The following is a 26,143-nucleotide window of genomic DNA, read 5'->3' on the forward strand; positions in this document are numbered from 1 at the left end:
GGGTGTTTGTATTCCTGTTTAACCTACTGATTATTAGTATTGATGTACAGGTCTGAAATCTTGTGAGAGAATGCCAGAGTATGAAGCCTTTGAAGAAAAATAAAAGGTGGGACACAAATGTTTTTATCTGCTCTCTTAGCAAGGAGATACCTTGGGTCACTGGAGTCCTGTGGCCACACATGGCACTGTGTACATAAAACACCCTCATTCTCATTCTTGGTTTGGTTAATGTTGCATGGGAGCCAGACAGTAAATCGCTTTCATCAATTAAAAAAGGAAAGGATGGCTGCCAAATGAACATTTTGTAAGTGAAATTGAGGGCATGGCAAATGATACACTTATATGATGTCTTATCCATCTTTCTTGAAATTGTTATTCTCCAAAGAACTTGAGGCAGTTTCTAGCTATCAGATTGTTAAAGGTGACTTTGTAGTAAAACTTCAAACATGGTGGATGACCTTAGGCTGAAGCATGTTTATTGATGATGGGGAAGCAGTCCTATGAAAAAACCCAATTACAAAGCATTTCGGTCTCAACGGGCAGCAACCCCACAGGTCCCAGGACGCGGAAGCTCTGCAATGCAGTACGACTGCCTTGACACCCACTGTTCCCCTGGATTCCTGCAAGTCTTTCTCGAGGTTTCCTGGTCCTTAGTGTTCTGAATGGTGCTTGGGTAATGCTTTGGAAGTACAGAGCTGGAGCATCTGTGGGAGCTCTCATCTGCAGAGGCAAGTATCAGTGATGTGGGCATTGGCAGGTTTAATTCTAGCATTTGTAACAGGTTACATCTTGGGATTTGTCTTATGTACATAATAAATTGAACAAAAGCAGAAGGCATCTCACATGACACAATTAGATGAAAATGTGGGCCCACTTGACAAAAGGCATCCTGAGCTATGGTATTTTTCCTTTTTCCCATTGGCATTTGGTGGTTTTCATCCAATCTGCAAAGAAAACATCAATTTCTGTGGGGTTAGTTGGGCTCAAAATAATAAAAGACTTGCAGATGACCTCTGTGAATCTAGGCACTTGCAATGCTGTGGATGGTAAAGGCTGGAATTCTCAACCTGCTTTGCTCCCCTAGTATTAATAGCAGTTTCTGTTGGGGAACCCTTCCCTGTCTAACGTCTTCCAAACTCTCACCCCTGCGCATGACCAGATTGCAAATGATTCTCCTGGAATAGTTTTTTTCTTTTAATTTTAAAATAGTTTATTCCTTCAGAATGTGTACATGAAATCAGAGACATTGGCAAACTTGTTCCAGGTGACATGTAATACCTCAGGAGCTCCATAGTGCTCAGGAAGCCGCAATAAGCAGTCAATTCATGTGAGAGACTCTTCTGGCTGTGTGCCAGACACTGTTTGAAGTGCTTTACATGTATTAATCCACCTAATCTTTCTAATAATCCCATGAATTAGGCACCATTATCTCTGCTTTAGTGAGGAGGAAGCAGGCACAGAGAGGTTAAGTAACTTGTCCAACATCTCACCACTGAGAGAAGGAGCAAGGATTGAAACCCAGCTGGTCCAGTCCTATGGTGTGTGCTCTCGACAGCTAGTAACTGTGTGTGTGTGTGTGTATGGTGATAACCAGCAACCGGCCTCAAAACTCCTTTTGTAAAGAATTTATACAGAATTGTATACCTTTGCAACTTTTCTGTGTTTTCTCCTTCCATAGGATTCCGAGACTTTACTATTATTTGAGTTACTTTAAGCGATCAAATTCCTCTAGGAAAGAATCGCAGAAATAGTAGTGAAGGAGGATGCCTCACAGCAGGGGGGTTGGCTGCAGAATTTCGGGGCTCCTAAAGGAAGGCTGCCACTGAGGTCACTGATCAGAATCTTTTCCGTGCAGAGCAGACGCTTGCAAGAGCAGACACATCTCTTCTCACTGTTGCTATGTTCCAACAATTGAACTTACCCATGTTGACTTTTTTTTTCTCTTTAGGACATTAATTATCTCTGGTTGCATTTTTAAATATCCTATATTCCTCAGCCTCTTAAGCTGAAAATAAAGCAGGGTTCTCTTGCCCCATCTGACCCGCTCTAATAGAAGGTTTGCGGGGGTACCGGGTGGGTTTCCCTCATCTCCGCGTCTTTGTGAGGCCTTGGAGGAGGCTGCTTAGGGAGTCCTGCTGATAATAGGTGGCCCCTACCTCACCTCCAGCCCTGTCACAATGATTAATAGGATCTCATGTTAGTGCTTTAGGTTTTAGAAAAAGTAAACATGCCAATCATACCACACATGCATATGCAAGTCCAACTACAGAAAGGGGCAGAAGCAGATCAAATGGGGCTCCCCTGTGATCCCCCCACTTTACCACAGGCTCCCTTAACCTGTGCCTCTCCTGTCTGTGGGTGCTTCTGATGGGCTCCTGCAGGGTTGGGAAGGACAGGCTGAGAGCAGATTTGTCTACATCACGGGGTGCTAACTCCTCCAGCCACTGCCAATGTAACTGCCTACCTACAGACCCTAAACACAAGTTGAGGCATCCTTGCTGCCCTGTCATGTCCCCTCTGGGACATGAATGCAAGAGTAAAATGCTCCTGGAGCACTGGCCATTGGGCAGTGAAACTACTGAGTCATTATGATGGTCTTGGGACCTGGACCCGACTCCCTACTTCCTGTCCAGTGACTGGGATTGTGGTCAAGTGGTTTAACTGCTTGGTGTTTCAATTACTTCATTTCCATACCTGAATTAGGAAACTTTTAGCTCATTGCCTTCTACTCTTGACAGTTTTTTGTGAGGATCCAGTGAGAAATGGTGTGCAAGCATTTCATAAAAGTGCCATTCACATATAAGGGATTATTATGTTACAAAACAAATTCAAATGAGTAAATTTTGAAGATCTTATTGGCTTTATTCAAATCAGGCAGCATTCATTCTAGCAGAGAGAAAGGAGCTCTGAGGGGCTGCACAGAATGACAGACTTACAGGCAGAAGGGAGTGGGAAAAAAATGAAAGAGACAAAAAATGGATTGGTTATGGCAAGAACCCTTTAAGGGATGGCAAGGGTGTATCAGAGAGATTACCTAACTAGGGCTGATTAAGAAATTCCTAATTAACTGGTTCAAGATTCCATTACTGGGAGAGCCAGAACTGTAATTAAGTCTTGTTTTGGCGACATGGGGCTTAGCATAAGTGACTCCATTTGGAGCCTGTGGTCTTGTTTTTAACAGTTCTTGTCAAAAATTTACTTGGAAGGAATTTCCTCTTTGGCCCCCAGTGATGCCCTCACCTGGAGAAAAGTGGATGGGGAGATGCTGGGAATCATCCAATTCCATCCAGAGAGTTCAAATCTCACTGAAGCTCTCCATTTAAGGTTCTAACTTTTTCCCCACTCCTCCACCTCATTTTCTTTTGGGGAAAAGCTGCTCTTAGGTTATTTCATGGGGACAGAACACTCCCTACCTTCCCAATAACTGCAGCGTCCCATCTCTGTGCCGGTGGCTGTTTGCACTGAGGGCTCATGCAAGGTGCTCAGTGACCACTGTGTGGATGCTGGGTCATGACTCAGGTCCATTCAGCTCCTCAGAAATCACAGCTGGTGCTGAGAGCCAGCATCCCTGCAGCATCTTCATAGGACCTTAATCAGTTTCCCCAGGTGAGATTCCAGAAGCTCAAGGAGTCACCTAGTCACGCTGGAACACAAAAGCACACTCAGCTTCTGCCAGCCTCTGGAAACAAGCTGCCTGCTCCCTCTGATAGGAAGGGCCTGGCGTCTGACCACTCTCCTGGCACTGCACTACAGAGGTGGGTACAATGTACAGGGCAGGCCCCGGCTGTCCTCCGTACATGGGCCTGCTGCTTGTAAACATGACTATGCTCAGGCCTCTGTTTTATACTCATCTCAGTTCAGGCCTTAAACCCAGAAGAAAACCAAAATCCAAAGAGGTGAAGTCACTTATCTGAGGTCACATAGTTATTTTGGTTCTAGAGCTTATTCCTTCTATTCCAGGCTTCTGCTGGCTCATCTCAATTTTTGCCATTCTCAACCTCTCATATGAGTTGTTTTAAATAAACAGTGCCTTTTAAAATGGTTTTCACTTCACAATATTGAGCCAATAAACTGGGGAGTTCTTGAAAGAAATAAAGTGTAACTCACCAATACTAAGAGTAGAAAAGGCTAAGAGAGACATTGAGAATCATCTGGTTCTACCCAATGAGGCTCAATGACTCCCCTCACATCACATCCAGAGAGCCCAGCCCAGGGCATCTCAGTACTAGGGGTTCACACTGCTGCACCAGCCCTTGGCTGCACAGGTCAAAGCTGCTCACGCTCACCAGGATGGCAATGGACACATTAAGAGGTCAAGCATTGCTTGATATCAGTTGTGTGGAAATGTTTTGCCACAGCCATTTGTTGTGTGTGTGCCATGTGCCAGGGACCTGGTGATCAGGAGCAGGTGGTTCTCACTCCTCCCCATATTAACTGAGTGCCTCCAACTACTTACCTAACCTCTCTGTGAAGTAAAATGCTTAGTACCATGCCTGCTAATGATAATAGCTAGTCCTTCATGTGCATTCTGGAATCTTTTAACAAGGAATGGATGAAAGTGGTACTATATTTCCCCCCAAGGAATGGATGAGAGGGTACGGTTATTGTCCCCATATACAGATGAAGAAACAGGTGTGGAGGCGTTCGGTTAGTTGCCCACCATCGCAGAACTAAGAAGTGGTGGAGCTGGCCCCAGTGTCCATATTCTTAATCATTATGCTGAATTTTCTCAGGGTCACATGGCTGCCAAGGAACATAGAGAAACTAAGGCAAAATCCGGCTGCGTTCCCAGAACAGAGCTTATTCCCAGACCTAAGCAATATCCAGGAGCAGCTGAAATCTCCATATGATGAACACAAAGCTTTCTGCAAAAATGTTAGCATTCATTCATTCTTCCACAAATATTTGAGCACTTATGTTATACTCAGCATTGTTTTCAGAGCTGGAGAGAAGTGGTTAATAAGACATGTCCAAGTCTCTGTTTTCTTAGAGGCAAATATAAACTGGTGAACACTTTCTAAAGTGATTCTACATCCAAATGCTATGAAGAAAATAAACGGGTGCTGTGCTAGCAAGTGGCTTGGGTCTACTTTCAACCAGGTGGTCAGGGAAGGCTTCTGTGAATGACTGAAGGAGGCAACCATTCAAAGTTCTGGAGACCGTTCCAAGCAGAGGGAACAGAAAGTGCAAAGGTCCTGAGGAAGATTTTGCTTGGTGTGTCAGTGGTAACAGAACTCTGCTTTTACACAAAGAATTTTCTTCACACTGGTATTCCAGTTCCTCATTGACCTAGCAAATTAAAAAGATAATAAGTACATTTGTGTTGCCTTCAATAGAAAGAAGTAAATTTGGAATAATCAAGAACTTCTTTCCTGGGTTTAGAAATACAACACATTCTTGTAGCTAGCAATTATGTAAGCAGACCCATACGTTTGTCGTCCATGCTCCAGTGCTGGCTCTGAAACCCAAGTGAAAGAGGGCAAGTACATCCCCAGCCAGTGTGTCATAGACAGCCAAGCAAATTCATGGTGACCCACAGTCCCTGCGGGTGTCAAGAATAATACTGAGGAGTAAATAAGGAAAAGCTGATTTGCTGCCCAGCCTCAGGGTCAGGCACAGGCCTGAAGGGGCCACCTGCGTCTTTTTATAGTCTTCTCAGGGAAATGGAAGTGCTCCAGTGTGCCACCTTGGGAATTTTGCTTGCTGCTGTACTACATGAGCCGTATGCCCAGCACACACACTTTGGAAGGTTATTTCAATTTGTTGCTACACTCAGGACTCTGTGATTGTAAATGTCAAAACCCTGAAGAAAACACATGCATCCTTGGCTGCCCTTGTTAAGCATGGAGAGCATTTCACTGGTCCAAAAGAAAAGATTCTGGATTGTGTCTGATAATTCTCAAGTTGATGTCTTTGGGTGTCCCCAAAACAACTTTGATAACCACTCTTGCTGCAGCTGCTGCCTGTCCTGTTCTTGCTTCAGACTCAGTTCTTTCCAAGATCTGCCAGGAGAGAAGTATTTCCCACTGTGGGCCTCACACAATGAAATGGCATCAGTCTGAAGTCCCTTGTTCAGTGTCTAATTAGCTGTGGTTTTAGGAAGAGAAATACAACATCTACATTTTTGTAGGATGTCACTTGAAAGTGTTAGCTGAATAGCCTCAGCTGTTCAAATAGTAAAGCTAGATATGGGGGTGGGGGCAGTGCAGAGGGCTGGGCCCAGTGAGGTACCAGCAGTCCTGGCAAGAAGAGTCTAGGCTTCTTTATTTAAAGAGCTAATACGGAGGTGGCTGCATATTCTATTTTTCTCTTAAAAGAAGACCGATTTTGTTTTTAGAATGCTTTTCCTGTGAACCTGGGTTGTGGAGGGAGCAACGTTTCTCTTCCTTCGTTCTGGACTCAAAGGGGAGGGAGGCTCCCTGCAGATATGGGATGGAAGCTGTTTCATAAAGAACCTATTCCCTGGGCCTGTGTCCTCACCTGAGAAATGAGAAGGTTGGATGAGCCGTTTCTCAGGCTTGCCTGTAGGTGAAGAGCACCTGGAGTGCAGATTCAAAATCCACTCTGCTCTCCTGAATCAGGACTCAAGAGCAATAATCTGCAACTTGAGCAGGGAACCCAGGTGATCGTCCTCCTCAGGGACATCTGGGAACAGTGGTCTGCATGATCTCCAACAAGTCTTCCAGCTGTAAAACCCTTGGCTAAGTCTGGAAGGCAGTGATTCCTAACCAGTCTTAAGATCCAAACCTCTTTGTAAATCTAAGGACAGCTATGGATGTATGCAGACACAATGTTGAGTTCAGTTTCAGGATCTGCAGACCTTGATTAAGAATTCCTACCCAAGAGTCAGCTCTCAAAAGAGAGTCTAAGCATTTAGAACTGTGCTTGGCACAAAGTAGTTGCTCATTGGGAATAATCTATTTATGTGTCCCAGCTTTCCTATGATATTAGTATGATCTTCATTTTACAGATGAGGAAACTAGGACACAGAGAGATGATTAAAATACCTTGGAACTCGTGGCTGAATTTCAACTCAACAGCCTGATTCCAGAGCCCATGAATTTAAAATTCTGGGAAACCTGATAAAGGGGTTATCAGATTTACCTATCTGAATTTATATCTCTTTCTGACTAGTATTTCTGGCCATTTCTCTACATCTCTCCTGTATTTGTAATAACTAATTGAGTAGCTACTACACGCCAGGAACTACTCTGGGTACTTTAGATGCATTGTTTAATTGAAAAACGTGTTCAGAAAATGATATATACTGCATTAATGTACGTGTACCTTGAGTCTTATGTAAAGGTAGGAAAAATTAGGAAGGTCAATAGATCCCAAGGCTCAGAAATTGTTTGGATTATCTCCTCTTTGGATAATTTATCTTCCATTACACTATCAGAGAGAAGAAACTGACGCTCTCCTAGTTCAAATATCATCTCCCTAGGGACCAGCGGAGAATAGTAACACACACCGTTATTTGCAAGGATTAATTCATTCTAGATTCTTAAGAAGTCTATCAATGATTTTTATCTCCATTTTCAGCACTTGAATGTCTATTGCATATCAGCTGGCTCTCTTTCACTGCCAGTCTGAGCCACATTAAAAATAGTAAGACCACCATTTATGGAGTAGATGCTTCATGCTGGCACTGTGTTCACATGCTTTGTGTGCATTGTTTTATGTCACCTCACAGCAGTTTTAGACCTTCACATTTCAGACACCCCTTTCAAGCAGAGAACTTTAAGCAGAGCTCTTGTCTGATTTCATGTGTGCACATATTTCCCAAGTGGGAGAAATATACAATTAAGGAACATGCCCAGGGCTGCTCAGCAAGCTCAGCAAAGAGAGAGGAGAGAGAGAGAGAGAAAGGGAAAGGGAAGCGGAGTAGGGAGAGGGAGAGAGGGAGAACACGAACGCCAGGGCAGAGCCTGCGCTTGCCTGAGGACTCCCAGGGCAGTCTGGATGGTGTCACCCAGACTGGCCCAGCCAAGATCACACACAGAGCAGGAGGGTGCTAAATCACAGAGGATCACATGCTCCACTGACTGCAAGCAACACCCAAGAAGCAGTGAGAACTTCACGTGGGTGAGACCGGAGGGGATCCCGAGCTCATCCCCGCCTGCGGGGGCCAGTGGCAGTCCCCAAAGCAGGCCCCTCCGCGGCCCCACCCCGGGACTCTAGCCTCCCCACCCACCAAAGGGGGAGAGTAGCTAGAGCACGGCACACCTAGGTGGGGCTTCCTCCGCAACTTTTCCCCAGGCTGGCCTTGCCCAGTGTGGAGCCACCAGCCAGGCAACACCGCCTCTTCAACACGCGCCCGTGGGGCCTCACTGATTAGGGAGGCGGGGGTCCAGGCCTTGAGAGTGTTGCGTCTATTGTTGGGGAATGGGTGGAGTGCCACTGGGCCCTGACCTCATGTAACAGCCAGCCTCCAATTATGACCCTTGGGGTCTAATATACAGTCATAGCAGTGTGCTGAAATAGTTCCAGGTAGGTATGTTCTCCATGCAACTCAAGTTGTACAGCGTTCTCTGTGGTACACATGGAATGGATTTCTTTAATGAGTCTTGAAATTAACATGAGTGGCAGGATTGCACATCTGTGTGTGAGTGTGTGTGTGTGTGTGAAGGCCATTCATTTGTTCAATGGAACACTTAAAAATATATGCCACCCTTTGTGTTCTATTTTGACATGTCTTTGTTTTTGAAGCTGTCAGGGCCTCCGTAAGTGCAAGTGGCTCAGGTGACACTTGACCTCTGAGAGGTTTGGAAAGAACATGGATTAGAAATCTCAGTAGAGGATCAAAGCCATGCCCATTTTCTGCACTTCTGTGCCCTGTCAAGGCTTCTTGCCACAGGCCCCACCAGCCCTTGGAGTGCCCCAGGCTCAGCTCTGTCCTGCTGTGGGATCTTGGGTCAGTCACGCAAACTCTGGGCTGTTTCCACAGGGCAAGGCTTGCAGGACAGCTGTATACTTCTGAGTTCCCCCACCCATGACATCTTCAGAAGATTTGCTGGACTGCTTACGGAGTACCCCGGGGCTTGTAGACCTCCCACCAGCAGGCAGCTGGAAGGGAGGTAAGAAGGCAGAGAGGACAGGTGGCCTGGAAGCCAGGCAGCCTGACTCTGGGCTTTTGCTGATAAAGTGGGAGACAGGCTGAACAGCTCTGGCCTGGGGGGACCAGCAGGAGGCTGGACATGAAAGTCTGCGCCACACCTCCTTGGCTCCTGAGGTATTAACTGATGAGCCTGCTCTCTCCTGGGTTTAAGTCTGGTGATTCAACAGTGGCCAGGTGAGGTTCCTGCCCGTTCTGGGGCTTATAGGCTAGCAGGTGGGGGTGGGGGAGGGGGGCATCACTGTCTGAAATGATCCTATTTATAGCTAAATGCCGTTATCTAAAAAGGGGCGGGGATCATTTGAGGGGTGGGTGAGATGGGGATGAACTAGAGAGGAACGGTCGGAAAAGGCCATTCTGAGTTCTTCCAGTTCTGAACTAACTCATCATCTGTGTCCTCGCCACAATTCTCTCGGTTCTCTGGTCTCGGCTCTCCGTGTCTACCTCTCGCAGAGAAAGGAGTCGGCTTCCCCTCTCCGCGCTCGGCCAGGTGCGGCCGACACGCTCTGTGTTCCACTTCCAGAGCGGCCCAGCCTGGAAGCGGACGGCCCCCCGCCGCCCCCCGGGCACTAACCGCCCCGGCTGTCCCCTGGCGCGCGGCCGCCGGACCGCCCTTCAGCCCGGCGCAGGGCCCGGAGCCCGGGGCGCCCGCCCGCAGGCGGGGCCCACCTGTCCGGGCCCGGCCCGCCCCCTCGCGGGCGCCCCAGGTGGCTCCGGCGGGGAGGAGCCGCGCCCCGCCCCGCCCCGCGCGGCCGCGGCCGACGCCGGCCCTCGGCGGGCGCGCTGGGAGCCGGGGCCGGGAGCCGGGCGGGCGCGCCGAGAGGCCCGGCGGGCGCGGGCGGCTCAGGTGAGCGGGCGGGCGCGGCGGGCTGGCGGCGGCGGTTCCCGCGCCCCGGTCCTGCGTCTGCGGCGGGCGCTCGGGGCAGCGAGGCGCGCGGGGGCCGCGGCGCCGCTCCGGGGCCAACAGCGGGGAGCGACTGGACCCGGACGGAGCGGGGGTCGCGGGCACGGGCGGGCGCTGCGTGGGTCTCTCAGAGGCACTATTTCGGCGGCGCGGGTGGGGAGCGGGGAGGCCGGGGCCGGACTGCCGGGGGAGCGCGGAGCCGGTCCGAGGTTCGGGCCACAGCGGAGCGGAGCGCCCAGCTCCCGCCTCGCCCTCTGCGGCGCCGCACGAGGGCCTGCGCCGGCCGCTGCCCCCTCTGCCCGGCTCTTTACTTTTGGTGTCCGTGTTGAATGAACGACCCACACTGGCCTTAGTTACCCGGGGCTTCTGGAAAGCTGAGTGTGCGAGGCTGTCCAAGCTCCAGGGGCCGGAGGCTGCAGCTGAAGATCCGCGTGCCCGCAGCGTGGTGGAGGTGGAGGGGGTTGTCCATCTCCCAGGGCCTGGCCATCAGCGTGAGAAAGTGGAGAAGTCAAGGGTGGTGTTGAAATTCTAGTTACTAGCTGTGTTTGACCTTGAACAAGTTTCTTAACTTAGCTGATCCTCGATTCCTCAAAGGTAAAAATGGGTATTACAATATGACACCAGCCCTAAGTTGTATGATGTTCATAATGTACAAAGCGCCATGCTTGCTGAAAGTTCTCATTTTTTTTCTTATGTGTTATAATGTAACTATGCCTCCCAAAGGTCCCTGCACATTTCTGCTCAGAAGGTAGATGCACGTGGCTCAGCTTAACCTGCTTTAGGAGGGAATGGTGGTGGTGGTGGTGTGTGTGTATTCTGGGGTGATGGTGGCATTTTTTTTTACCACTGCCTTGTTCATGGCTAGGCCTCCTCCAGGCTCTTACTTCCTGACACCATCCTAGAGGACAAGATTGAGAGGTGTCACCCCAGGCCCTGCAGATGAAAGGGTTGTTAGCCTGCTCTCATCATTACCGACTGCATTTGTCAGAATTCTTTTATTTGTATTGGGTTTGGCCACTTGAAAATTGCCTTATGCAATATAGAAACTGATTGGGTCACGTAAATGACACAGCTGAGGGTTTTAGCTTCAGGCACAGCTTGATCCAGGGGCCCATTTAAGATTGTAGGGCTTGTTCTGTCCTATATATGTATCTTGGCTCTTTCCCCTTGGTGTTGACTGGTTCTTAGTATGGAGTGATAAATAGCACTGGGACCTTCAGGCTTACCTGCTTCTTCAAAGAGAGAGAGAGGTGGAGTGGGGTGGGGAGAGCCTCAGTCTTCCTCCATCTTCTCTACCCATATAGCAAATCTTACTGATATACTAGACCAAAGCAGAGCCAGGCCATCTTGGTGGACAGGGAGTGGGTACTTTACTCACGGACCACTAGTGCCTGGGGGAGTAGTTCAGCTACTGTGATAGACCCGCCCCAGCTGCTAGGGATTGGGAGGAGCCATTCACAGTGAGAAGTCTGCATTGTGGGAAAATAAAAATGGGACAGATCCCTTGCACTCTCTCTGCCTTTGCTCACTACCACCTAAAGGAAGTCTGTATTAGCGTGCAGGCAGCCTGGGTGCCACATTCTGTCAGTTACCAACTCTTAATCTGGCATGGAAGGCATCCTAAAGTTCATCCTCTCGCTTTATTTTTCATTCATTCATTCACTCATTTAATATTTAAATGCCCCAAATATGCCAGGGCCTCTGCCAAGGGTGGAAATGCTCTTGAGAAGCACGCAGTCTAGTTGGAAAGGCAGATGTGCAGGTAACAGTGCCTAGGGCTGTTTATCTCTGGGATACAGTGAAGACTTGCCAAGGGAACTCCGAGTGAGCTCTACTTGGGGGTGAGCAGGGCTGTCACTCTCAGGTTGGAGAGACGTCCCAGGCCGTGTGATGGGCTATCTGTTTGGTGCTTTCAGTTGTGACATTATTGCGGTTCCGTTACTGTCTCACCTAAGAAGTCTGGAGGTAGGTGTTCAAAGTGGTCACAGCTCTAGGTTGGCTTCTCACAGATTCTTCTGGCTTTTCTCTGCCCTGCTCCAGGGTGACTGCAGCTACATTATGCCTTCCCACGATAATATCCAAAGCAGAAAGGGAGGGACAGGGCTTGCTTCTGTGTTTTTCTAGATACCAAAGGGCAAAATTTCTCGGCCCTGTGCCATTGGCCAGAATGAGCTCACGCCCATCCTAAGCCAGTTACTGGCAAAGGAGAAGAGAGTGGGCTATGATTGTTTTGTCCAAGCAGTCTTCTGGAGCTGGGGGAGGGACTCGTTGATGCCCTATTTCAGAAGAAAAGTGGAGTTCTGCTAGCTTGGGAGAAAGTGAGACTGCCTCTCCGGCTGTTAGGTAGGCAGTCAACCGTGTCTCCCGCAGGTGGTGACAGATGATGAAAGGCATGGCCTGTATGGCAATCAGGAGAGTCCAGGACAATAGAAGTGTAGGGTGTGGTGAGGGTAGAAAGGGGCAGAGGCTGGAGCCCCAGCTAGAGGCAGGAGCAGCCCCCTGGGTATCACTAAGAAGAGTTAATCGTGGTCTCCTTCCTCAAAGAATTTACTGGAAAGTTTTTCAGTTTTTCGTCTCCTATTGACAATAGCAACAGTGGGCTTGCTGTATGGTGGTTAACTCTGTAGGGGCGGAGGAATGTAGCAAGGGGTTATTTGAAAAAGCCTCCCAGGTGGTTCTGCTATGCCTCCCATTCCCCAGTCCCTCCCCTCACCTTCCATACCTACTCTTGAGAACACTTGTTTACCTTAAATCATGGCTGCATCTCAGTATTGTTACCTGTGTTCAAACTAACAGGCTGGGGCTTGGTGAAGACGCAGTTAGTGGTAGAAGCTAAACTAGAAAACATTCTCCTGATGTTAAGTCCAGCAGGTAAATACTCTCTAGTTGTGTTTAGTAAGAAACCAACCGCTACTGTCTACTGCTTTTAAAGCATTTAGCCTGTTTTCATTTCAGATATGAGGTGTGCTGCTTTTTTTTCCATTTGATATGGTGGGCATTGGTGAGAATTTGGAGTTAGATTGGGCAATCAAGGTGCTTCTCTCAGATCCTCCATCCTTGATATCTCCTTAGCACAGAAACTGGTAAAAAAGATCTGGTCAATAATCCTGGAAGAATGGAAGGAGAGGGAGGGCAGCATATCTTACTTCCATGAGCCGTAGGTATTGCCATGGGCTGGGCAGGATCACTGGAAGAATGTGAGAAATGAGGTAGGGCGAGGTGCCTTGGGAAGTCAAGGATCCACAAATATTTACTGAGCACCTACTATGTGTCAGACACTGTTTTGGGTACTGGCGATAAAAGACTACACGAGAAAGACAAACTCTTCTCATGGGCTGACAATCTACTGGAAGGAGACTCATTTATCTTTTGTCTCCTATGTCAGGTGATGAGAAGTACTTTAATACAAAGTAAAATAGGTTAAGAGAAGAGTGCAATTGTTGGAAACAAACTGAGGATAGTGCTGGAAATCTTCAAGGTTTATTCTTTGTCTGGTTTGCAGCAGAGAAATAATGGCCTGAGCAAGGTATGGTATAGGGCAAAAAAAGACAGCCGTTCACTTGAGTAAAGAGGGTACATATTGAATAACTTGATCTTAAAGCATTTCTTTCATGCAGAATCTCTTTGTTTCTTTGTTATACCTCACGTTGTTCCCAAACATGGTTTACAATGACTTGTAAAACATGGTACCAGGTGATGAGAAATAAGTGAATATGAGCAAAGGGAAAATAAGAGTCATTTCTTTCATCATTGTGTTTGAGAATTGTTTAGTTTTGGTAGCAGGGGAAGGAGGAAGTATGGTGATTAAAAATGTGGTGATTCATGGTCAGGGTTTATAATTTAGAAGGTGAGAAAATAAGTTCTGATGCTTCAGAAAGTTTTTTTTTTTTGTAATTAAAGAGCCCATTTTTTGATAGGAAAAATACTAAGGACTTACATGATATTTATCTCCTGAGTTCAAGGAAAACTACTAGTTTTTTAGATCACTATAAAGTGGGTGAAAGGTTAACAGATCAAAATCCTAATTCTTGGGTTAAATAATATTATACAAGTGAAAATTGGTGAGAAGTTATGTTTGGATCCATAGTGGATTTGAAAAAAATACAAATTTAAATAAAAATTCATAATATAGAAGTCTTATGCAGAGGTAATTTTTACTACCTATTTTTATTGGGTTGTTTTCTTATTGTTGAGTTTTGAGGGTTCTTTACTTCATCTGGATATAACTTCTTCGTCAGAAATGTGATTTGCAAATAGTTTCTCCCAGGCTGTGCCTTATTTTTTATTCCCATAACAGTGTCTTTCTCTGGGCAAAATTTTTTAACTTTGATAAACAAACCAATTTATCAATTGTTTTTGTGAACCAAATTTTGTTGTTAGATTAAGACTACTTTGTCTAACCAAACGTCTTGAAAATTTTCTGTTTTCTTCTAGAAGTGTCATAGTTTTATGTTTTTCTGCTTAGGTCTATGATCCATTTGGATTAATTTTTTATGAGGTGTAAAGTATGAGTCAAGGTTTTTTTTTTCTTTATTGGCAGTCCAGTTGTTCCAGCACCATTTGTTGAAAAGACTGCCTTGCCCTACTGTATTGTCTTGACATTTTTGTCAAAAATCAATTTGCCTTAAATGTAGGGGTTTATTTCTAGATTCTCAGTTCTGTTCCACTGATCTCTTTGCCCACTTTGTGCCAACACTACACTGTCTTGATTACTATAACTTTATAAGTTTTAAAAGCAGATAGTATAAATCCTCTAACTTCATTGTTTTTCAAAATTGTTATGGCTCTTTCAGTTCCTTTGCTTTTCCATATGAATTGTAGAATCAGCTTGTTAATATCTACAAAAAATCCTGCTGGGATTTTGAGTGGGGTTACATTGAATCTATCAAATCATTTTAGGAAGAATTGACATCTTTACAAGATTGAGTCTTCCAGTCCATGAACATAATGTATCTTAGTTCTCCATTTATTTAAGTCTTCTTTGATTTTTCTGTCAGCATTCTGTAGTCTGTAGTTCTCTAGATATAGACCTTGTACATGTTTTGTTATATTTATACTTAAGTATCTTATTTTGGGGGTTTCTATTGTTGCTAGTACATTGAAATGCAACTGATTTTTGTATATTGATATTGTATTCTGTTAGCTGGCTGAAGCCACTTATTTGCTCCAGGAGGTTTATTGTAGATTTTTTGTTACTTTCTACAAAGACAATCATGTCAACTATGAATAAAAGTTTTATTTCTTCGTTTCCAATCTGAATGCCTTTTTTTTCTTGCCTACTGCACTAAGAATTCTAGTGCAGTGTTGAATAGAAATGGTGAGAGAGAACACCTTTGCCTTGTTTCCTAATATAGGAGGAAAGTGATCTTTCACTATTAAGTATTATGTTAGCTAAGGTTTTTTGTAGATGTCCTATGAAGTTAAGGAATTTCCCTTGTATTCCAAGCTTACTGAGAGTTTTTACTGTGGATAGATTTTGAATTTTATTGAATGCGTTTACTCCATCTATAGGCAGGACCATGTGATTTTTCTTCATATTTAATATGGCAAATTTTATTGATTGATTTTCAAATGTTGAACTAGCCTTACATTCCTGGGATAAACTTCACTTGGTTGTGTTGTATTTTTGTAAGAGACTGTGTAGGATTAACATTATTTCTTCCTTCATTGTTTGGTAGAATTTATTAGATGAAACCATCTGGGCCTAGCGTTTTCTTTGATAGAAGGTTTTTCACTGTAAATTTAATTTCTTATTAGATATAGGACAGTTCAGTTTACCTATTTCTTCTTGATAAGTTTTGGTAGTTTTTATCTTTCAAGGAATTGTTCTATTTCAACTAAATTGTCAAATTTATGGATATAGAATTGTTTGTGGTGTTCTCATATTATCCATTAAATGTCTGTGGAATCTGTAGTGATGTTCCCCTTTCATTCCTGATATTGGAAATTTAATTGTGTCTTCAAAATATGGTCTATTTTGATGAATGTTCAGTGTTCACTTGAAAAGCATATCTATTCTGCTATGGTTGGGTAGAATTTTCTGGAAGTATTAGGTGAAGTTCCTTGATAATGTTGTTTAGGTCTTCTGTATCCTTGTTGATTTTATGTCTACTTGTTTTATTAATAACAAAGAGGCATGTTAGAGTCTCCAGCTACAATTGTGGATTTTTCTATTTCTCCTTCCTTTCATTTCTGTCACTTTTTGCTGTGTGGATTTTAGTCATCTGTTCTTAAGTGCATACACACTTAGGATTGTTGTTCTTTTGGGGAAATGATCCTTTTATTGTTATATAATAGTCCTCTTTATCCTTGTTAATACTCCTTGTTTTAGGTTTACTTTGGGTGTTAATAATATAGCTACTTCAGCTTTCTTCTGGTTAATTTGCATTGTCTATCTTTTTTTGGCCTTTTACTTTACCCTATCTATGTCTGTATAGTTAAGGCAGGCTTCTTGTGACCTCAGATAGTTGGGTCTTACTTTTTTAACCAGTCTGACAATAACTGTCTTTTAATTGGTGTGTTAGACCATTCAGTTACTGTGTATTAATATAGCTTAATTAAAATCTACCATCTTACTAACTGGTTTCTGTTTGTTCCATCTCTTCTTTTTTGAACATTCTTTGATTCCCTTCTATCTCCACTATGGACTTCTTATGCTTCTTTATTTTTTTTTTTTTTAGTGATTGCCCTAGAGAGCTTATTTATATCTACATATTAAATGAATATCTACATATTTACATATATAGATCATTATAAAGATATGTATGTGTGTGTATACATATAAAGAAAATATTTAATCAGTCTATTTTCAAATAACACTATACTGTTTCTTATGTACTCTGTGGACCTTATAGCAGTATATTCCCATTCCTTCTCTAACATCTTTTGTGCTGTTATCATCTTTTACATATGCTATAAACAAAACATTGCTATTTTTGCTTTATACCAAGGGTCAGCAAACTTTCTGTAAAGGGCCAGAAAGTAAATATTTTAGTCTTTAAGGCCATATATAGTCTCTGCTGCATATTCTTTTTCTTTTTTTAAACAACACTTAAAAACTACAAGATCCATTTCCAGTTCATAGGTCATACTAAAATGGGTCAGACTATGGGCTTGATTTGGCTTGCAGACTGTAGTTGCTGACTCCTGTTTTAAACATTAAGTTTCTTTTATAACAATTCAGAATAAGAAAAGATAAATTGTATTCAGCTTATTCCAATTCCACAACTCTTGATTCTTTGTGTAGATCCATGTTTCTGGCATCATATTCCTTCTGCCCAAATTGCACTAGCATTTCTTGTAGTGTTAAGTCTTCTGGAAATGAATTCTCTGTTTTTGTTTGTCTGTGACAGTTCTTATTTCTTCTTCATTTCTGAAAGATACTTTTACTGGGTGTAGAAGTCTTGGCTGACATTTTTTCTTTCAGCACTTTAAAGATATTGCTTCATTGTCTTTTTTACTTGCATGTCTCTGAAAAGATGTCTTCTAAAGTTTTTATCTTCGTTTCTTTGTATTTGATGTTTCATTTTTCTCCCACTGCATTCAAAATTTCCTTTTTGTCTTTGGTTTTTAACTGTATAGTATGATACTCCTGCATGTGTATGTGTGGGCGCATGCATGCACAGGAACGCACATGCTTGCACATGCTTGGTATTTATGCTTGGTGTTCTTGACCTTCTTGGATCTGTGGTTTGGGATCTGTCGATAATTTTAGAAAATTCTAAACAGTTATTTCTTCAAATATTTCTTCTGTCCTATTGTCTTTTTTTCTCCTTCTGAGATTTTGATTATACTTAGGTTGGAATTTTTTGTATTGTTCCACAGCTGTTGGCGTTTGTTTTGTTTCATTCTTTTTGTTTCTTCTTGTTTTAGTTTGGGTAATTTCTGTTGACCTGTTTTCAAGTTTCATGATTCTTTCCTTGGCTGTGTAAAAATCTACTGAAGAATGTTGAAAGCAGATTTAATTTTTGTTACTGTGTTTAACCTATCAAACTTTTCCATTTGATTCTTTCTTACAGTTTTTATCTCTCTGTTAAAATGATACATTTGACCTTTCATATTGTCCACCTTTTCTGTTAGGGTCTTTTACAATTAATTGTGGTTATTTAAAATTTTGTATCTGATAGCTCCAACGTCTGTGTCATATTGGACTCTGGTTCTATTCATTGCCATGTCTCTTAGCAGTATTATTTTTTCCTTTTTGTATATTCTATGATATTTTGGTGCAAACTGGACATCTTGTGTAGGACATTAGAGAATGAGATAAACCATTTTTATGCTTGGAAATGGGAGCAAATTTCCGTTTCTGCTAGGGTTTTAGTGTGGGGGTTTGATCACTATAGATAGGAGTTAAACTGGGTTTGAGGTTTGTTGGTAGGTTATCCTCAGTACACCACTGACTTCACATTCCTCTGAGGTATCTTGAATTTTGAGTTGGGGCTGGTTTGCTGAAGTACTTTTCTTAGTGTCTGTTTCAGTGTAAGCCTTTTGCATTATGCTTCAGAGTTGCCTGTCTCCATGCTCTTTCAACAAACCCAGCAGCATTCTGTTGTTACTTGTTTGATTCTTGTTAGACAGTGTCTAGGTGCATCTGACTCAGATAAACAAGTGCTTATGTCTTATCTCTTCCTGTAGGTGCCTGGCTCTACTTAGATTTGGGGCTAGTTTGTTCCCCTGTGACTTCAGTTGCCTAAGATTCAAGAAAGTTATGAACTTGCAGTTTATCTTACTTCTTATTTGTCATAAGCATGGGACTGATGCTCTTTTCAGCTCTCTGCACCCTGAGCAGAAATCAGAAGTCTTCATTTGATGTTTTCTAGCTCTTTTTTTGATTTTCATGTAAATCCTGGTGCCTTTTTCCTTTCTTTTGTGCTTTATAAAATGTCATTTATACACTTTATGCCTATAAATCAATAGTTCTCAACTCTAACCTGGGGAACTTTAAACAAAATACAAATCTTGGGCCCCATTGTCTTAATTGATGTATGTTGTCATCCAGGCAAGGGTAGCTTTTAAAGCTTCCCAGGTGTCTCTCATCTACATGTCGGTTGAGTACCCCTGGTTTAAGTATAATTTACAGTTTTTCCTTTCATAGAGGTGCTATTCCAGGATAAACGACCAAATGAAATTTCAGCCTGTATACATTCATCCTTGTGACTTTATGGAATTGTTTCCCTTCTAATTATGTCTTCACTGGTAGTTAATTGCCTGTGATCTAGACTGATAGTCTCATAGAATGGAGAGGAAACTTGGAGTTCTTCTCATTTAACTTTCCACTACTTACATGAATATTCCATGAGAATCTCTGGCTTTGGTGCTGCTTGAAATCTTTCAGGGGCTGGAAACTCTGACATTCAAAATAATAAACCCCATTGAGAGATAGTTTTACTTCTCAGAGGTGTTTTCCTTTTATTGAATTGAAATATGTCCTATAATTTACCAAATAATTTGTCTAATTCATAGCCTTGCAAACTATTTTTTTTAAAGAAATCTGTTTGTACATGCATGCACATACGCACCCACACTCTCATTACAAGCATTTTATATATAAGTTTTGTACCTCTGAATTGGCTTCTTGACCCACCATTTGTGGTTTTTTATAGTATGGAAAGTTCTTATCCAGCCCATCTTCTTCAGAAGAAATATTGACACTTGACATGGACAGGTAACTTTCAAGGTTTGAAGACAGCTCTCCTGACACCTCGGAGTTTTCTTGTGCCTGATAGAATGCTTGTCCCTTGAGCTGTGTCAGCTTCCCCACTGGCCTGGTCAGTGTCGTGCACGAGATGGGCTTCACTGTGTGATGTGCTCTGCAAATGAGTGGCCCGGGTCAGAGGCCGGCCTTGCGCAGCTAGGCGGATCAGCTCAGAGGAGAGGAAGGGTTCTTTGTCTTTTTCTAGATGCCATTTCTGGTCATGTGACCCAAACTCAGTGGGACGTACCACTTGCCATCCCTTCTCCAGCCATCTCTTGAGGAACATTGCTGATGGCTTCTCTTTGTAATTTTCATGTCTTCTCCCACTTTTTTCATATTAATAACATGTTATCCTAATTAGCTTTATATGTGTCTTTATTTTCCAAGAAGACTATGAACTCCTTAGATGTCAAGAAGACTATTTCATTTTTTTCTCCATGGTGATTAGTACAACAACACTAATTTGTTGAACTAACCTTAGAAAATATACACACAGGGAAGAAGCGTTGGCTGTTGAGCCCCGTTACTTTGCTAACAGTTGTGCTACCAACCTTACCTATTATTCATTTACCAATACGGGACTTGATAGCCATGTATTTACTTTGGGGCATAGATGAACTGGGTAAGTTAGATGAACTTGTCACCTTAGTATACCCATGCACAAAACACTGTGGCAGGTGCTGGGATTGATGTCCAGTAGCTTAAAGCTTATAGCCTGTTTGGGGACACATGACATGCAAATTGGGTGTCAGTGAGTTCTCAAGTAGTGAAAGGTCACAGATGAGACAACAGTCACATAGGTGATTAGGGAAGACTTGATTTGGGCCTTGAAGGTAAACATCAGACGTATGGATTAGAGAGTGAGGGTAGGAGGATAGGAGGATTTGGAAGAAGAAAGCTATTTTAGTAGTTTCTCAAATTCTGTGTAATCTCTGCTCGTTCTAGGAGTGAGCTGGGTTCACAGGATCTGAGAGAAACTATAGGTGAGATATAGAGGGAAATCCAATTCAAACAGTTTATAACAAAGATAAACATCCACAGGAAGTAACAGGCTCAAATTCCTTCATCTCACCTCCCATGTGGGAGCCTTCAGAGACTCTGACCTCAATAGGTGTAGTCTGTGCATTATTCTGATGTGATTTCTTGTCATAGCAGGTTCAGCCTGCCAGGGGCCAAGGCCCGATGGGTTTAGTAGAGCCTCTGGGAGTTCCATCAGGGTTAGAGTAAACAACCGCAGCCACTGACCTAACTTCCTTCTACTTTCTCTTCTCAGAGGGCTCAACAGATGTATTATTAAGAAACATACATTCTCAAAGTATGCTGTGTCTACCATTTTTCAAGATCCACTTCATCTATGAGACAATCTTCTGAGTATTCTTGTTCATAATGAAGCAGTGATGCCATCAAAATATTTCACAAAGGCCAGATACTACATTATTGATGCCTTACTGAAAATAACTCATTCATTTGGATCTATTTTGGTATGGTAGAAAATAGGGATGGAGGTCATTATGAAAATGTAGGCACTCTGTGTATATTATTTGTCCCTTAGCTAGGTTTTTAAACAATGACAAGAAGAGCTGGAACAAAGATGAGGGCTGTGAGCAATCCTTGCTGTACCACACTACCGGGTAGTTATTAGTGTCATGGAGAAACATACATCTTACATTTCTCATAGAATCTAGTGCCAGGATGGTAGTTTAGCTCTTGAGAAGCACTGATAAACCAAACAGTTAAGATTGAGAGAATTCTTTATATTTTTCTTCTTGCCTTGGCAGTCAGGAAGCTGAGCGCTAAATGTAAAAATACTCATAGTGATAATTTTATTTCATGTTTTAAGTACAAAGATTTCCTGTCTTAAGTCATATGGTTTTATTTTATTAAAAACAGCAACTTATTTTTTCCTATTACCGTGGTGATACATGTTCATTATAGAAAATGTGGAAAATAATAGATTACTTCCTCATCAGGTATTTTCCCACCACATAGAAATAGTTACTGTTTATGTTTTAATCATTCTAATTTTCATCTAAGCATATATGCATAGACACATACACAGTTTTTACAAAAATGATGATACCTTTTAAACTGTATTAAAATTCTTTTAAAACTTTTATAAACATTTCTATGCCATTAAATATATCTGCACAGCATTATTTTTTTAAGGGATGGTATACCATTTCATCATGAGAATATCTTTTACTTTTAGCTTGAGCACAGCTTTTTGGTATTTTAAACAGCTCTGTCATGTACATTCTTATGGCTGAATCTCTGAGTGCATCCATGATTATTTCCTTTGAGTTTCTAGAAGTGACATAATTGAGTAAAGGGCTGTTATAATTTTCAGGCAATAGGTATATATATCCATGTTGCCTCCAGAAAGCAAAAGCTGATCTATTTTATCACCTAAAGTTTGAGAGTGCCTCTTCCCCAAGCCTCCTCCAGTGGTAGGATTATTGTTTTTTACAATCTATATTAGGAAGCAGGACTTCTGGCTCTGGCCAAATGCAGAGGTTGCAAATCCTCTCCTCCAGATAGCAACTATAAATCTGGACAAAGTGAACAGAAACAGCCATTTTATCACTCTGGCAATCTTCAGAGGTATACAAAATTGGAGAAGCTTTTGTTCTTGAAAAACTGCTGAACTTCAGGTAAGAACAGTGGGCGTCTGTGGTGTTCTTGCCTCAGGCTGCTCCCATCTCCTCCCCACACCCAGCTTGCGGGGCAGAGGGGTTTTCTCTGCATGGGAGGCTGTGACCACCTTCCCTAAGCTGCTGAGAGAAAAGGGACTCACTCAGCCTGCAGTGGGCCTGCAGATGTCTGTGCCCAGGGGGTATTTTTCCAGATCCCTTCTCCCCAGCTTACTTTGCATCTTCCAAAAAAAATAAAAATACTCTTTCATTATAAACATTTGTATTTGTTATAGAAAACATGGATAATAAACAAAGAGAAGAAAACTAAAAGCACCTACAAGCCTACTTAGTATATATTCTTCTGTATCAGCTAATTTCAGTAGATCTTTCTGTGATGATACAAATATTCTGTGCTGTCCAGTACAGTAGCCACTGTCCTCATGTGTTTATTAAACATTTGAAAATGTGGCGAGTGTCACTGAGGAACTGAATTTTTAATTTGTATTCTCATTAATTTAAATTTAAATACCCACATGTGGTTAGCAGCCTCAGTGTTAGACAGCCTAGGTCTATTATTTCTGTAGTGCAGAGGCCCAGATATATATATATACATACATAGTTTAAAAAACAAAAATATGATCATATTGAATATTGTATTTTATATCGTCCTTTTTCTCAAAGGTATAAGCGTTATTTTAATAACTGACTCATTTTCCATTGAATGAATATACCAAATGTGTCTAGCAAAATCTCTGTTGTGCCTTTAGGACATTTCCCATATTTTGATATTATAAACAGCAGTGCACATAATCTTTATAGCTAAAGTTGTGACATTTATAATTATGTATGGGAGGTAAATTATTAGAATTTAAATTATGGAGTCAAGTTTGATACCCATTTCCAAAACTCTCTTCGAAGAAGTTCTACCAGTGAACATTTTCAACAGCAGTATGTGCAGGTATCTCACCATTATTGTTGTTTTTAAATTGAGATAGACACACATGCCATAAAAGTCACTGTTTCAAAGCATATAATTCATTGGCTTTTAGTATACAGGCAGAGCTGGGTGTCTAATGACAGCACATTTCTCATGACTCCACAAAGAAATCTCATTTTCATTAGTAGTCACTCCCTATTCCCCCCTGGAAACCACTAATTTTTATCTCTATGAGTTTATTTTTATATTTTTATGATAAAAAATTTTATAATATACATTATATTATGTTGATATATTTATATTTATATGGATTTATGTCTCTGGACTTGCCTGTTCTGGACATTTCATGCAAATGGAATTATTCAGTTATGTGGCCTTTTGTGTCTAGCTTCTTTTCCTTAATGTCAGATTGAAGGTTCATAATGATTTCAAGGTTAGAGCATAAACTGGTGCTTCATTCCTTTTTATGGCTGAAAAATATTCTGTTGTATGGATATACCACATTCTGTTTATACACTCATCTTGATAGAGATTTGGGTGATTTCCAATTTTTGACTGTTACGAATAATGCTTGTATCAGCACTCATGAATGAGTTTTTGTGCAGACATATGTTTTCAGTTCTCTTAGGTATATGCCTGGGAGTGGAATTGCTGGATCATATGGTTATTCTATGTTTAAATTTTTGCAGAACAGCCAAACTGTTTTCTAAGCCACTGTGCCATTTTACATTCATACCAGCAGCGTGTGAGGGTTCCAGTTTTCCACATCTTCACCAATGTTTTTATTGTCCATGTTTTCCTCATGACTATCCTAGTATGTGTGAAGTGGTATCTGTTTGTGGTTTTGGTTTGCATTTTCCTAATAACTAATGATGTTGAAATATAATAACTAATGATGTTGAGCATATTTCATGTGCTTATTAGCTATTTGTGTGTCTTGGAAGAAAGAGCTATTAAGATCCTTTGCAGATTTTTTATTGGGTTGTCTTTTTATCGTAGAGTTGTTGGAGTTCTTTGTGTATTTTGGGTACTAGACCCTTGTCAGCTATATGATTTGCAAATATTTCCTCTTATTCTGTAGGTTTTTACTCACATGATAGTACCCTTTGAAACACAAAAGTTTTAATTTTGATGACATCCTACTTAACTTTTTTTTTTACTTTTCACTTAGGCTCATGTCTAAGAAGCCATTGTCTGATCCAGAGTCACCGAGGTTTACATCTATGTTTTCTTCTAAGAGTTACATAGTTTTAGTTCTTTCATTTAGATATTTCATGATTTTGAGTTTATTTTTGTATGTGGTGTGAATTAAGGATCCAGATATATTCGTTAGCATGTAGCTATCCAATTGTCCCAGCACCACTTGTTGAAAACAGAATTCTTTCCCCATTGATCATCACAGCAACCTTTTCAAAAATTAATTGAGCATAAATCAGTTGACATAGTTTACTTCTGTTTGCTCCATTCTATTCCATTGCTCTATATGTCTGTTCTTATGCCAGGACCACATAATCTTGATTATTGTTGTTTTGTAGTAGTTTTGAACCTGGGAAGTATAGGTCTTCTGACTTTATTCTTCTTTTTCAGGATTGTTTTGGCTATTCTGGCTCCTTTATATTTCCATATGAATTTTAAGGTTAGTTTGCTAATTTATGCAAAAAAGCCAGCTGGGATTTTGATAGGGATTGCATTGAATCTGTAGATCAACTTGAGGATTATTGCCACTTAACAATGTTAAGTCTTCCAATCATGAACATGGGATATTTTTTCAGTTCTTTATGTCTTTCATTTCTTTTAGTGATGTTTGGTAATTGTCAGCATTCAAGTCTTACACTTCTTCTCTTAAATTTATTATTGAACCTTTTATTCTTGTGCTGTGTAAATAAAATTGCCTTAATTTCATTTTTGGACTGTCTGTTGGTAGTGCCTAGAAATGCAATTAATTCTTATGTTTTGATCATATATCCTAAAACCTTGTGGAATTCACTGATTAGCTCTAATAGTGTTTTAGTGAATTAATTGAGATTTTCTATACATGAGATAATGTCATCTGTAAGTGGAGATAGTTTTACTTCTTTCTTTCCAATATGGATGCTTTTCTTTCTTTTTCTTGCCCAATTACCTTAGCTAGAAGCAACAGTGCAATGTTGAATTGAACTGGGAAGAGCACACATCCTGGTCTTGTTCCTGTCTGATGTTCCTGATTAAGCAGATGGCCAATATTATTTATGCTATTTTTTGTTTTGTTTTGTTTTTTGATGACTGGGTTTATGCTCTAAGAATCTGAAAACTGGAGCAGGAATTGCAGACTGTCTCCTCCTTGGGAAGGAACAAATAATAAGAATTCCCTGTGCCTTGTGCATTTGAAGACTTAGCCTCATAGTTAGTAGAAAAGTATTTTAATTGAGGAATCTATTCATGTAACATCTAGGTACCAAGGTATTTGATAATTGCTTTCTGGGATATAAGCAATCATTACTTAAAAAATAAAACTTAAATCTCCCCTACTAGTTTTTCTCTCCTCCTTTTCCACATTTTTGGTTGCCCACTGTATGTTTCAGGCACCATCCTGGGATCACAAAGATGAATTACACACGGGCCATGTCCTCAGGGTGCTCACAGAGAAATCATCTGGGGCAGAAAGGAAACAGGAAGCTCAATATCCTGGCAAGTGGTTCCCATCAAAGGGTAACCGGTCAGAAGGAAACAGGTGACGGATGTGGGCTTCCCCCTTGGAGTTTTTGGGTCTCATTTGCTGATGGAACATTCACTTTTACCCCCATAGAATCACAGTATTCTAGAGCTGGAGGCTTGGAAATCCTTTTATCCAACCCCACATTTTTCAGTAGGAGGCATGTCT

At 41.9% G+C, this 26,143-nt stretch overlaps 1 protein-coding gene across 3 annotated transcripts in view; it reads left to right on the forward strand.

Moving 5' to 3' along the window:
- The first annotated feature begins 9,847 nt into the window (after window positions 1-9,847).
- The window catches only part of LYPD6B (LY6/PLAUR domain containing 6B), a 172,801-nt gene continuing 156,505 nt past the window's right edge, over window positions 9,848-26,143 (forward strand). Inside the window, exon 1 of one of the 3 annotated variants that reach the window (XM_036995878.2) lies at window positions 9,848-9,962. The gene's annotated coding sequence lies outside the window, so the exon portion shown is untranslated. The remainder of the gene's footprint in view (window positions 9,963-26,143) is intronic. The other 2 variants (XM_017673548.3, XM_073241415.1) reach the window with 2 other exon arrangements.

Source organism: Manis javanica, chromosome 7 (assembly GCF_040802235.1).
Source record: "Manis javanica isolate MJ-LG chromosome 7, MJ_LKY, whole genome shotgun sequence".
Taxonomy (NCBI): domain Eukaryota; kingdom Metazoa; phylum Chordata; class Mammalia; order Pholidota; family Manidae; genus Manis; species Manis javanica.